This window comes from Tachypleus tridentatus, chromosome 1 (assembly GCF_004210375.1).
Source record: "Tachypleus tridentatus isolate NWPU-2018 chromosome 1, ASM421037v1, whole genome shotgun sequence".
Classification (NCBI taxonomy): Eukaryota; Metazoa; Arthropoda; class Merostomata; order Xiphosura; family Limulidae; genus Tachypleus; species Tachypleus tridentatus.
In genome coordinates, this window is record NC_134825.1 from 14,623,249 (window position 1) to 14,633,777 (window position 10,529).

The following is a 10,529-nucleotide window of genomic DNA, read 5'->3' on the forward strand; positions in this document are numbered from 1 at the left end:
TTTATTTGGTTTTTTGACTCACGTAAAGTTAAAGATACTCAGCCTATCTGTTTCTGATATCAAAGATCAGGCTCCTCAAACGTGTGTCCTAGTCTAGTTAATTTCTATATTTGAAGACAGCTATTGTAATCACTTACTGCAGTACATTATTTGCATGTTATTTTAATACTCGTGTGTGAAAATACCAAAATCACATATGTAGGTTTATTACGTGACGGTTAGATAAATAATAAATTATAGTCTAAGACTTTGGCAACATGCTAAGAACAACCAACGGAAGTTTTAAACAGTAAACATTTTATTGATCGTAGTGTAAAACTATATTAATATCAAATTGTTAATAAACAAACTGTTATTGCTCACGATACCCGGAGATAAATGGCTTAAATTATTAAATGTAAAACAACTAGATACCAAAAACAATATAAAATGTATTAAACTATAACTTAAGACCAGTATAACACCATACAGGATAAATATTTGTAACAGTTTGATGCTACTGTCCATTCACATTTTAAATTATATCGAAGTAAGTTTATAATAACTAAATTCACACACGTTACGTGTGAATAGCTGGTTAGTAATAAACTTGTCCAGTTGTAAAATTTAGTTTAATATCGGTATAAATTATTCTCTTGTGAAGATTGAGGTTAATGATACGATATAAATAATGAAGACAACATACTAATGTTATGTCTTTATACATATAGTTACTTATTTTAATAATCAATTTTATATTCAGTTTATGTACGTTTCTTTATTTATTCAACTACACCAGAAAATATCAAGAATTCTTGAAATCTTACTGATATGAGTTTTGAAAGAATTCTACATTTATTTTGAACAAGATTTATATGTTCACCGTTTTCAGTATAGAATCAAGCCAATTAATATATTTGTTAAATTTGAATTTAGACAAGCCTCTGACAGTGAGTGTGCAGTTTCAGCATAACTCGACTTCTAAAAATCTGATATCATACGTAATGTAAACAAAATTCTCTGTTGATAAATAACAGTGTTTAATAAGCGTCAAAAGTTACTAAAAGTCTTAAACGTTAAAACTTTAAGAAAATAAATAAACTAGTAAACCAAAGAATAAACTACAATTTTTATTCTTAAGTTACTGATTAACTATAGTTTAAGTAATAACATAGTATCGTTGTCTACTGAAGATTACTTTGGATTTGTACCAAAACGAATAATAAAATGTATGTTTGAAAGGTGATATTATTCAGAGGTAATAAATTGTATAAGCCTTCTATATACAGTTAGCTGAATCGCTCTGTAGTTTATACTTCTTTAGAAACAGGTGTAGTTACATAAACTGGTGGTTAAATGAAAGAGTATATTCTTAAACGTGGATAACATATCTTGTTTAAATTATAAAATAATATGACTTTATGTTGTGTAACCAAATCACGTCTCTGTTTACACATGTATTAATTTTTATAAAAATGAAACTAATGCTGTCTTTCCTTACGGTTCTTATAGGATCATATCGTTATTGTTTGTTAGTGTTAAACAGTACAATCAACTTCACAAGTTCTCGTGCTGTCAATGAAATATTTCTGTGAGGCTTTTGTGAGTTTTCTAAAGACCCATGAATCAAAATAAAACATTTTACACAATGACAATAACTTTATAAATAATTAAAATAAATATATTTACAAAGATATACTAATTTAATTTTAAAAAAGAGACAAAAATTTACTCACACATCTGTGGTTACATTAGTTTTCATTCTCGTTTTTACACTTAAAGAGTTCTAAGGGGTCGATATAAATAGTACAGTTTGTGTACTTTACAGCCCATATGTGATCCAGGGCAAAAGTAAAGGCACAGAATTTGTCAGTGAACACGGAATTTGTAAAGATAATACTGTGAGAAGCTAAGAAGCCACAACAAACCGAGGCAGAGTTACCTGATTTCGAACCATCTATACAAATGGAAATATAAGGATGGGTTAAAAATTTTTAGCTACAAATAAGATGTTACTTCCAATTGGGAATATCTACCTTCCTCAGATGACTCAAAGAAAGGTCAGAGGTGGGGATGAAAATAAACAATGGCAGGATGGGCTAACCAATGGAAATACCAATGTTATTCAATGGCAGACCCACAATAGCAATCTGCACCTGATATAAGGACAAAAGAGGAAGTGCATACCATCTAGTCCAAAAGAGGTAGATACACACACAATACTAAGTTGGATGCTATTGTGAGGATCACGTTTAATAATAAACTGCAAAGAAAGTTGAAAATGGTGAGGGTGAAGAGAAGGCTCATGGTTCTCTGTGCACAAACTCTGGACTTCAGAAGTGCAGAAATCTCCCACAGAGAACCAAAGATCCAAATGGTAACGGGAGCCAGCATATTCAATAAGTCCTAATAGAACCACAGACTAGAGATCCATAGTTGAGCTTGAGTTAAATGAAGACTCAACAGACGTGGAGCACAGAACATTGACCTTCTTCCCAAGAGGTGAAGGAAAGGACATGGATGATGTTCATTGCTCTAACACATTTGACACATAGACGTTTTATGTGAGGAATGAAAGTAAGCTTATGGTCAAAAATTAATTTCCAAGACCTTTACCTCATGGACAACGAGAAAAACAGAATCACCGAGACAGAGCTAGAGATTTTGGCGTAGATGCCGTTGTGGCAAAAATGCATACCGTCGGCTTTGAAAAAGAAAATGTAAAACCTTTTGCTCTGATACACTTCAACATGCGATAGGGGACAGTCTGAAGCTGTCTCTCAATAGACCTGATACGTGATAACAAACATGAGATATATAAGTAATCAGTATAAAACCCGTTGCAACAGTAGGAGTAAGTTTTGTAGTGATAGCATTGATCTTAATGGTACTCAAGACTCAGCCCTAAAGGACCCTCAGCTTCTGTGTGAAAGAATAAGAATGAGCGGAACGCACACGGAATTTAAATCTCCTGTCAAGTAAATAATTTTGAATAATAATGGGCAATTGGCCACGCAAACTGTATGAATGGAGGTCCACAAAATTCTGTTCTTCCACGTAGTATTATAAGCTCTTCCATGTAGTATTATAAGCTCTTCAATGTAGTATTATAAGCCTTTTCAAGATCGAAGAAGATGCTCTTTCTTGAAAACAGTTTTCCTCATCGATGTTTCAAGTCAAATCAAATGGTCCATGATGGAGCACTGTTGATTAAACCCACACTGGGTAGGTGAGAAGAAATTGTTGGATTTAAGAAAGCAAACATGAAGCCAATAATCATCTTCTCCAAGACATTACAGAGACAGCTAGTTAAAGAAATTCAATAATAATTAGAACGAATCTTGGGATCCTTTCCAAGTTTAAAAACTGAAAAGGCAATTGCGTTGTACCAAGACCAGGTAAAATGTTTGTCTGTTGGTTATGGTTAAAAACAACCAGATGAAGAGCAAGAGAGGCAGAAGAGAGATGACGCAGCATCTCATAGAGAACATCATCAGTTTTAATCGATGTACGGTCAGACCAATGAAGATTGTTGTTTCCTTTTATTTATTTTTTAATTTTTCAAACAATAATTATCGGGCATAACATAATCTGACGCAGATTTTTAAAGGGAATAATAGAAAAAAGTTGATGGTTTTGGTAAAGTCTTATATTTGAATCTCAGTAGATTTCTGATTTAAAAATTCGTAAAATGACATACTTTTCTTAAACGATTTTAATTTTTTAACAATTCTTAAATTTATAAAGCTGACTAAAATATTGTAATGTAAAGAAATTAACAAATATTAACAGTGTAGAGAAGAAATAAAGTTAACATACTTGTGAACAGGTATTAACTGGTGGTAAACTTGGAATGATCGTCACTTCAGGCTAGTTTAGCTGATCTTATATGTCATGCTCTAGTGTTTATTTCTGTAGATATCTGAGGTATTTTGTTTCCATTTATTTGTTTCTAATGTGGCTCACAAATAAGTATGGTATATTCGGGACATGATTAACTAATGGGATAAGTAAGTTGCAGTATCCCTAATTATTTGGTGTGCCCCATTTGAACTGTAGTTTTGATGTCGCGTTTAGGCTTAGACTTGTATAAGTACAGGCCTATGTTGATAACAGTCGCACAGGAATAGTTAAAATACTTAAAATATATGAGAGAAATTTTCTTATTTTGACACTTGAGTTAAAACCGTTAAAGTAATATATTTTTTGAAAATTGTTATTTGGTGCTCACACATGACAGTACACTTACACCACTGTGTTTCAGTTAAACTGGATGTACATGTACATTAATTAAAGAATATAAGAGTGGTTCGTATTTTTGTGTTCATAGTATAAATATATTTACATTATTTCATGATAAAATAATAATATATTTCTTATTATTTCTAATACTTTTCAACACAATGATATTAAATGTTATTTTCATTTTAGGAAATAAACTCTGTCAGTCATCCAACTCATAATATTATAACTGTAGCAGTAACACATACCTTGTTTATGAGTCTAAACATGAACGTCCAGATTCGAAACTTATTATTTTCATATTTATCAAACAACTTCCAATATTTTACGATGATGTGCATTAGAAGTTAATTGTCCACATATACAATTAAGGTTTATTTTAAAAATGCAAAATAAGTCGTCTGTTGGTGATACATACTCCAGTTAAAATCCTATGTTATAATATCTTCATATATAAGATTTCATTAATTTGATATCTTCATATTTAAACACATATCAACAAAAAATACAACAACTTTACTATATTAACCAAGATATCATCATATAATTCAGTATGATACTTACAGAACTGCATTTATGTTAGAGTACAACTAAATATATCTATAGAACGTCTCGTATATTGTAGTTTAAGACCATCGTCAATTTCTGTTTACGATGTCCAAGGTATGTTAAATACATATTTAGTTGGTTTTGTACATGACTGAGTGCCAATGTAATTACAGGCGAAAAGTGAAATAGTTAAGATATATCAGGAAGTTAAATTACGTTCCAAAAATTATTTTCACAGTTAAAACTTCTCCAGAATCAAAATGTGGCTCTTATAACAGCGAAATAAACTGAAGAAACTGAACTCCGAGGCGTCTAACAGGGTGAAATAATAATACTTATAAAACTTACAAAAATCAGTTTAACCAAATACTCTGTGGTGTAGACTAAATGAAGTATACATGAAAATAAATAAGAAAATAATATATTTATGTGGACAAACACAGAATGGGTACTGAACAAGAAATTCAAGTTTATGTAACAAATACGGCCCGGCATGGCCCTAAGTGTTTAGGCGTGCGACTCGTAATCTGAGGGTCGCGGGTTCGCATCCCCGTCGTGTCAAACATGCTCGCCCTTTCAGCCGTGGGGGCGTTGTAATGTTACTGTCAATCCCAGTAATCGTTGATAAAAGAGTATCTCAAGAGTTGGCGGTAGGTGGTGATGACTAGCTGCCTTCCCTCTAGTCTTACATTGCTAAATTAGGGACGGCTAGCACAGATAGCCCTCGTGTAGCTTTGTGCGAAATTTAAAAACAAACAAACAAACAAACTATAACAATACACGTGGTTTATGTATTGAACAGAAGAATACTAGAGTTGAATAAGCAAATTTGAATACTAAATTGTTTATCTTAGAAGCTATATCATCTAATATAGACTGTACCAATTGAAAATTATATTTTTATGGGTGTAGCTAAACGTAATAAATCAACTGATTCTTGTTTGTTCTTCTAACAGCTGATGGACAACATCACGTCTTAATTGACGAGCGTTTAAAGAAAACGCTGATAACAGAAAATCTATAATGCAGTTTTTATTCAGACAAAAACATAAATCTGTGCTGAATGATTTAATAAAATAAACTTAAATAGTTGATGTAAACATACAATTTAAATGTTTCAAAACATAACACATAGAATCTAAAAGTATTAATTTCATAGGTTACGCCATTTATTGAATAGTATGCGTACTGCGCAATATAAAACAATCTCTACCATTACATATATATTTTACTCTAACTAACCTACTTTTACCAATGAATAGTGGGATTGACCATAACATTAGAACCCACACGGCTGAAGGGCGAGGTTGTTTGGTGCGACGGGTATTCTATCCCACGACCCTCAGATTACGAGTCGAGCGCCTTAACCTACCTGGACATACCCGGCCACAGACAGAGATATAACTTTCTTGTCAGTATAACAACGTTTTAATCCAACTAAAGTTTGATGTAAAAAGTGAACAATAAAAGTTATAGACTTTCATAGGTTGGTTTCTACCTTATAATGAACAAAGTCTGATGAATATGGGAGGGCGTAACATATATTAAAATCTTAAAACATTTTCATGACGTATTTATTTATATATGAAAAATAAATTTCAGTATGAAGTGTAAAATAATAAAGTATAAATCTAGTTTTAAAAGTGACATTCGTGTTCTTCTCACCAAAGTTAGGAACATATATGTTTCAAAGTTAGTGACATTCGTGTTCTTCTCACCAAAGTTAGGACCATATACGTTTCAATGTTAGTGACATTCGAGTTATTCTCACCAAAGTTAGGAACATATATGTTTCAAAACTAAGTACTTTGTAGTAATCCCTGACCTGAGAATGTAACATCTGATAAACCAGAACAATTATTCAATATCACTTAAACATTTGTTTAACTACTTGTTTATGTATTCCAGCTATATTATCACAATGTTTAAACTCTACAAGCTTGTTCTTTTCTGATAAAATTATCTTGTTAAAACACAACAATAATTTAAAAAACGTCATTTTCACACAGTTTGCATCATCTAATCGATTTTGTATAAATCTCTGTTGGCTTTTATGTTCTCTCTCGAAATATTTGTTAATCAAGTCACGCGATCTAATTTCATTTCTATTTGCTATGTTTTCCTTACATGTATAATATCATTAACACCGACAATTATTTTTAAATGCCACATATAACATTTTACTTTCATTTGCCACATTTTGTTTGTTAGACACTATTATCAAGCCAAGCTTATAGGCGATCAGGAACAATAGCAACAATTTCTACTTATTTTCTTTCCCGTTTTCATTAAGACTAAAGCTTACAGATAAAATCCTATTCATGTTGATTTTATTATAAAAAAAAATTAATAATTTAACTTCAATTTAACAAGAAAAATAATTCACCAATAAATAAATTTATTCTACAATTATTTGTCTAATGTTGTACAAAGCTACACGTGGTTTATCTGACCTATGTGTTACTAATTTTAAATAGATATATTAGATTGTTTGTTTGTTTTTGAATTTCTCACAAAGCTACACGAGGGCTATCTGCACTAGCCGTTCCCAATTTAGCAGTGTAAAACTAGAGGGAGGGCAACTGGTCATCACCACCCAAAGCCAGCTCTTGGACTACTTTTTTACCAACGAAGTGTGGGATTCACGGTCACATATAACGCCCTCAGGTCTGAAATGGCGATCATGTTTGGTACGACGGGGATTCGAAGCCGCGACTCTCAGATTACGACTCGAGTCTTAGCCACCTAGACACGCCAAGCTGAGAAACTAACCAGAAACCAACTAGTTAAGAATACTCACCCCAATATTCGGGTTGCTTTAATCGTATAATAGGATAATATCTTTCCACCGCTTAGAGTTAGAAAATGTTTGGAGGAAGGATTCGAACGTACGATCTACAGATTGATAGTTGGTTTCTGTGATAAAGCTTAAAATATTTATAATTTTTACAGTATTAAGATATTTAGTTATTTTAGGTTTTCTTATAATACGTAAATAATTAATAACATATTCTAATAATTTATAAGTTTTCAACTTTCCTGAAATATATCTCTATCTAACGTGTTGAGAAAATGTTGACGTTGAATAATTACAGATATATGTTAAACACCATATAGAGATATTAATACCTGTATATGCACTGGGTGTACTGTTTTTATAAAAGTGGACATTAAACATATAATTTATACAGCTTATTCTATAGTTTGTATTTGTATTTTATTTTTGAAACATAAAACTTGTATTCGTATGTTAATATTCAAAATCATTAGGTTGTAGACAAAGTCTTGAGAAACAAAGCATTATTAATAAACTCTTTAATCATGTTAAATATCAGTTGTGTAACTTTGTTTTCAGACCTTTATTTCCATCCTCTGTGACTTCGAACATAGTCTTAATTCTATGATATGTAAAATGTTTTACAGGGTCTTATTTAGACATATTTCATCTATTTGTTCTTATATAACAAGGTTTAGATTGTTAAATAAACTTAACCATTAAACGTATTCTAATAAAAGAAACTAATTAACTACAAGATAATATACAATAGAAACAGAAGAAATAATAAATTAATGAAGCTAGGTAGGGTAAATTAATCAAAACTGATCATCATTACAACTTTACAACCATTCACATCCTGTTCACAAGTATGTTAACTTTAATTTACCCCTACACTATTAACATTTGTCATTTTCTTTACATTACAATATCTTCAGTTTTATAAATTTAGGAATTATTAAAACATTTAAATCGTTTATAAAACGGAGACCATTTTACGATTTTACAAAAATTCTTTAAAAAAAAACAAGTATAAAACTGACAACAAACTGTATATATTTCTCAGAACTCAAATAAGTGAGACATTTAAACACTGAAAGGGTTCTATACAAAGGAAACAATCAACAATATTGGAATTCAACTGGATGGGTGTTGAAACATATTTGTATAATTGTAACCTTGGGAAAATATATTGAACATAGTTTAAAGATAGGAAATTATCCAATTACATGGAAAAAATTAATTACAAAAATATTCCAAAAACTATATTATATTTATTAGTACTTCGAATTTTATGTTTTAAACAAAGTTACCTAACATTAAATTATGCTCAGAGAACAAAATTTCACAACACAAAACATAAATTCTTCAAATACTGTTACACATCTAGTTGTTTACATTGTATATTTATTTGTCTCTGAACTACATTCCTTACTGGATTAAAGTTCAGGTCTTCATGATTTATTTACATGTTTGCATAATATCACTAACATTTGTGGACTGTGATCACGTGACTCTAGCTCAACTTATGGTATAGAACTATGATCACGTGATGAGCTGGTGAAGATGAAAATCGTGAATGACCAACGTTCATACAACATTATTTGTATAACGTTACTGTCTCAGATCATAGATTAAAACAAAACAGACTTGTTCCTAACGGTGTAGAGACGAAAAGAAAACTCTCTTTGAAAGATAATTTATTTTAGTTGTGGCTAATCATTAATAATATTTATTACTATGTATATATCATTATATATATAACAATATATCGTTTGTTTTCTTATTTTATTAAATTTATCTTGTAGTGTGAATAAAACTATGAATAATTAAATGTTAACTTTCTTCGATCAGTTTGACATTATAACAACGTTAAAGTATTTGATATTTGATCAACTTGAGGGGAAAAGAAAGCTGGAACATATTTTATTAGAAACAAAGTACTTTATTGGAAGACCTGTGGTTCACGAGTTTGGATTACACGTTTAGGTAATGTTCTACAGAAAATGTGTGTGTGTGTTTTCTTATAACAAAGCAACATCGGGCTATCTGCTGAGCCCACCGACGGGAATTAAACCGCGTTGTAAATCCGCAGACTTACCACTGTACTAGCAGAGAGCTTTCCATGGAAATTATGGATGAGACACTTCTGGATTATATAACTTTATTGCGTATGATAAATAAAAACTTTTATTTTAAGTATGTGTGAAACAAGGAGTTCCTGATTTGTGATAATATTAATCCTGTTATTGTTTCAGTATAAATACAAAAGTATGGTTGTTTCAGTTCTCCATACTTTAACAAATGTTGTTTATTTTTATAGATTAACTTACCGGAACTATTCTGAACTAGACTCTTAATGATAAACATTGTTATATTGTTATTAAACTTTCCTACACAAGAAAATAATTTCAATAAGAAATATTAGAAATATAACTACAGGTTAATTGTATCTACTCCATGTACGAGTTACTCTTATAAAAACTTTTATATACTGAAGCTTTTTATCATGTCTTTTTGAGAATTATGTTGTTTGTTTATTGTTTTATTTAAATCGCTTTGTTTACCATTTTTGTATATTTCAAACAATAATTTATATTCGGCCTTGCTATAACAATGTTATTTATAATACATTATAGAGAAAACAAAGTATTTAAATAAGATGGAATTTCTCTTTATTTGGTTTGTTTACTTGGTTGGTCCAAGTTTTGGATCAAATACCGTCTAGAAACAGTGTGAAGAGATGACAATAACCGGAATAGTTGCGTCCACTGACGTTTTACTTTTTCAGGTTAGACAAAACCTTAAAAATATAAGTAGAATTTCTAAAACTTTTATGTAAAGCTCTTTTATTAGTTACTTTAGAATTAAATCTACAAAACAAGACTTACATCATCTTGCTTAAAACGATTTTCTTACATAAATTATTTGGTTCAATTCATTAATGTTATTATTTTTGTTGTTGAATGATGGTATCGTTAAA